The sequence below is a fragment of the Schistocerca piceifrons genome, unplaced genomic scaffold (assembly GCF_021461385.2).
Source record: "Schistocerca piceifrons isolate TAMUIC-IGC-003096 unplaced genomic scaffold, iqSchPice1.1 HiC_scaffold_971, whole genome shotgun sequence".
Lineage (NCBI taxonomy): Eukaryota > Metazoa > Arthropoda > Insecta > Orthoptera > Acrididae > Schistocerca > Schistocerca piceifrons.
Genome location: NW_025729247.1, coordinates 65001 through 70000, shown reverse-complemented (window position 1 = coordinate 70000; position 5000 = coordinate 65001). Strand labels below are relative to the sequence as shown.

Here is a 5000-nt window from a genome sequence, read left to right as displayed (position 1 = left end):
AGGCTAGAGTCTCGTTCGTTATCGGAATTAACCAGACAAATCGCTCCACCAACTAAGAACGGCCATGCACCACCACCCACCGAATCAAGAAAGAGCTATCAATCTGTCAATCCTTCCGGTGTCCGGGCCTGGTGAGGTTTCCCGTGTTGAGTCAAATTAAGCCGCAGGCTCCACTCCTGGTGGTGCCCTTCCGTCAATTCCTTTAAGTTTCAGCTTTGCAACCATACTTCCCCCGGAACCCAAAAGCTTTGGTTTCCCGGAGGCTGCCCGCCGAGTCATCGGAGGAACTGCGGCGGATCGCTGGCTGGCATCGTTTATGGTTAGAACTAGGGCGGTATCTGATCGCCTTCGAACCTCTAACTTTCGTTCTTGATTAATGAAAACATACTTGGCAAATGCTTTCGCTTCTGTTCGTCTTGCGACGATCCAAGAATTTCACCTCTAACGTCGCAATACGAATGCCCCCGCCTGTCCCTATTAATCATTACCTCGGGTTCCGAAAACCAACAAAATAGAACCGAGGTCCTATTCCATTATTCCATGCACACAGTATTCAGGCGGGCTTGCCTGCTTTAAGCACTCTAATTTGTTCAAAGTAAACGTGCCGGCCCACCGAGACACTCAATAAAGAGCACCCTGGTAGGATTTCAACGGGGTCCGCCTCGGGACGCACGAGCACGCACGAGGCGGTCGCACGCCTTCAGCTCGCCCCACCGGCAGGACGTCCCACGATACATGCCAGTTAAACACCGACGGGCGGTGAACCAACAGCGTGGGACACAAATCCAACTACGAGCTTTTTAACCGCAACAACTTTAATATACGCTATTGGAGCTGGAATTACCGCGGCTGCTGGCACCAGACTTGCCCTCCAATAGATACTCGTTAAAGGATTTAAAGTGTACTCATTCCGATTACGGGGCCTCGGATGAGTCCCGTATCGTTATTTTTCGTCACTACCTCCCCGTGCCGGGAGTGGGTAATTTGCGCGCCTGCTGCCTTCCTTGGATGTGGTAGCCGTTTCTCAGGCTCCCTCTCCGGAATCGAACCCTGATTCCCCGTTACCCGTTACAACCATGGTAGGCGCAGAACCTACCATCGACAGTTGATAAGGCAGACATTTGAAAGATGCGTCGCCGGTACGAGGACCGTGCGATCAGCCCAAAGTTATTCAGAGTCACCAAGGCAAACGGACCGGACGAGCCGACCGATTGGTTTTGATCTAATAAAAGCGTCCCTTCCATCTCTGGTCGGGACTCTGTTTGCATGTATTAGCTCTAGAATTACCACAGTTATCCAAGTAACGTGGGTACGATCTAAGGAACCATAACTGATTTAATGAGCCATTCGCGGTTTCACCTTAATGCGGCTTGTACTGAGACATGCATGGCTTAATCTTTGAGACAAGCATATGACTACTGGCAGGATCAACCAGGGAGCTGCGTCAACTAGAGCTGAGCAGCCGGCCGCCCGGGAGTGTGTCCCGGGGGCCCGCGCGAACACGCAAGCGTCCGCTCAATCATTCTGCAAACAGGAGGAGGCTGAGCTCCCCTGCACAATACACCTCGAAACCCTCTCAGGTCCCGGCGGCGCGCAGCGCCGTCCCAAGTACTTGGTCGGGTTCGAGAGAGGCGCAATCGCCCGGAGTTAGGCGAGTAGACGCTTTCGGTGCGACCACCCGTGCTCCCAACTGAGCTTGCCGCTGCCGACAGAGGCCCGGGAGCGTGCTGTCGTGGCATTGCCGGCGGGAGACAACACGCGCCACCTACGGTGACCGGCAGCTCCAACGCCAGCGCCACAGAAGGACAAAAGCCCCACTTGGGTGCCGAAGCGAACTCTCCCAGCACAGCGCACGCGCCAACACATCCGCACAGCTGCGATACAAACCACCAGCGAGAACCGCTGGGGCGACCGAGCAGCAGACGGCGTCGCGGCGCCGAGCGCCGGGCGGCGGCGCATCCTCAACGCACACAGTCCTCAATCGGACCAGCACACTGAAGATGTCCACCGCGCTTCGCACCGGGCCCGCGAGGACCTACTTTGGCCGCACGGCGCCGCGCGCAGGGTGCGCCGGCGCGCAGCTGCGACGCCTGCCGCGTCCGTCGGCCGGCGCGCCTGCCACTGGCCGCCCCCACCAGCCGGCTGTAGCGCGTGCGCCCACGCACCGCGCGGCCAGCACGCCGGGAGGCGCCCCCTCACCGGCCGGGGACGGTCCCACCCAGCCACCGCCGCGTATCGCTTCACACCCAGATGCCGTTCAGTTTCGTCGGCATGGTGGGTATCGCTGGAACAACCGGTTAGTACCTCAACCTATCGTCGCCATCACCGATTCACCCCTAGCGAGAACAACCGCACCACAACAGGTTACCATTTGTTCATTTGCGTAACTTCACCAGAAAACGCAGGCGTCCATCGCCATTTGCAACTTCAACGATTATTGCATGCCTGTGTCAGGTGTCACGCCACACTACGTCTGCCCACATACACGCAACAAAATGTGCACGCCTAGACAATACGTGGAAGGTGGCCCCCGTACGTATGCGATGTCCATTGCTCGAACGACTGTCAACCGGCCTCTGTAGCATGTCGCAGATATGGAACGCGGTGCACCATGCCATCACGGTGTGTGAGGAGAGACGACTAGGTCCGAATACATCAACAGACAGCTCATGCTGATCGCCATCCACGGCGTCCGTTCCTCCCACACGTCTCTATGGCGTACCACACTGCAATCCAGCTCTCATAGGGAGACGACACGTAGCTGCGTGCACAATATTTGCACTGTATGGTCCGCCGTTTTTGGGCGCAGTCGTTGTGCGGTCACACATGTGCCACGATGTATCATTCAGTACATAAGGACGAATGTGCAGTACAGATTGTGGTTCACGCGTACGACATCAGCGGACAGTTGACACAGGCCGCACCACAACGTAGCCTGAGTACGTCGCATGCGAAGGGCATTGAACATGCAAACTTCTCACCAACCAGCTTGCGAAGGCAGGGGGCAAGGTGGGGACGTGGGGAGGGGCGGCATGTACGTCCTGCTGCCATCCACATTACAGTGTACAGCAGGAGCATGTGGAAAGTGAGCAAGACTTGCAAGGTGTTTAACATGAAGCGATACACAGGGGTGCGGGCAGTGCGAGTAGCGAACTATATTGCGAGGGTTGCGGGTGGGCAACACTACAGTAATTGAACGAGTCGTATAACAATTACAGAGCAGGTTTAGGCGACAACGTGGGTTACGTTAAGGCGACAACATGGGTTAGGTTAAGGCACAACATGGGTTAGGTTAAGGCACAACATGGGTTAGGTTAAGGCACAACATGGGTTAGGTTAAGGCACAACATGGGTTAGGTTAAGGCACAACATGGGTTAGGTTAAGGCACAACATGGGTTAGGTTAAGGCACAACATGGGTTAGGTTAAGGCACAACATGGGTTAGGTTGAGGCACAACATGGGTTAGGTTAAGGCACAACATGGGTTAGGTTGAGGCACAACATGGGTTAGGTTGAGGCACAACATGGGTTAGGTTGAGGCACAACATGGGTTAGGTTGAGGCACAACATGGGTTAGGTTAAGGTACAACATGGGTTAGGTTAAGGTACAACATGGGTTAGGTTAAGGTACAACATGGGTTAGGTTAAGGTACAACATGGGTTAGGTTAAGGTACAACATGGGTTAGGTTAAGGTACAACATAGGTTAGGTTAAGGTACAACATAGGTTAGGTTAAGGTACAACATAGGTTAGGTTAAGGTACAACATAGGTTAGGTTAAGGTACAACATAGGTTAGGTTAAGGTACAACATAGGTTAGGTTAAGGTACAACATAGGTTAGGTTAGGTTAGGTTAGGTTACACGTTGTTGTACGGAAAGGTGTAGGGGGGGGGGGGGGGCGGGGGCGGCAGGTTCGTTGATAGTGATTATAGTAAGTGAATGCTTGTGACATGATCAGATTTGTCACGTCAGGATGCACCTTTGGCTTATTAGAGGCGGCGCTCCAATTCTATGCTTGTGTGAGACCTGTGTCTTTGACTCATGTCATTGTTTGTGCGCTGTGACAGGAGGTACTATTGTGATGTTGGGTGCACCGTTGTATAGGACATGTGTGGGTGTTGGTGCCTGGTCTGCGCAATGGTGGATGTCGAAAGGCTGGGATATTGTATTTTCCGCACGGACCTCCTGGTCTGGTTGTGATAGTGTGGATTGTGTAATGTGGCGGAGAAGATGCACTGGATGTTGTTCCATGCTGGTGCTTACATATTGTATGTGCGCCTGTTAGAAGCAGAGAGTGGTGCGTGATCAGAGTGTCTGGCTGACGTGTGGTTCCCATTTTGGGCAGACTCTTTCAGCATGTATACGGACAGTTGTGTATATTTGCTGTAGTTTGATGGCTCTGCATTGATTACTAATCAGCGCCGTGTGTACGGGTAATCTGGTTCCAGTCCAAAATGTTCCATCTGTGTACATTAGTGACAAAGACTCCCCCCATGCAGTGGGGCTCGGTCTGTTATAACTCTTCCGCGTAATATATTTGCCCCACGTTTTTGCGACTGCGAGTGCGAGTGCAACGCGCATGGGGACCGACATGCTGATGGCTCGGTATCGGACGCCGTACAGTGAGCAACGCGATCGCGTCTCTCGCTCGTAAGTGGTACAGGTCGCGGCTCATGTATACGGACAGCGGGAATGTCGCATATTGGAAATAACTCTTCATGAAACGCAAGTTATAGGGGTGGATTGCACTTTACGAGTGCGGGAAACGTCCGCCGTTCATCCGCTGGAGGTGCGAGTTTGGCGGTTGGGGTGGTGCACGAACGGGTGCGGGTGGCGTCATTGCCGGTCCACGGCTTCGTGCGGCAGAGCCACTGGAGATTGGGTGCTATGGTCGACAGAGGCTGCAGCCTTTGTGGGTGGCGTCGAAAGGCGGCCACTGTGGCGCCATCGCTGTCTTAGTCGGCTTGGCGTCTCATAGATGGCGGTAGCGTCGTTGCAGG

General features: G+C 54.2%; 1 non-coding gene across 1 annotated transcript in view; it reads right to left on the bottom strand.

Annotated features, from left to right (window-relative positions):
* LOC124774735 overlaps positions 1-1438 on the bottom strand; it is a 1909-nt gene extending 471 nt beyond the window's left edge. The window contains exon 1 of the ribosomal RNA XR_007015472.1: positions 1-1438. This exon is cut by the window's left edge and continues 471 nt beyond it. This is a non-coding gene — a ribosomal RNA (small subunit ribosomal RNA).
* Positions 1439-5000: the final 3562 nt, after the last annotated feature.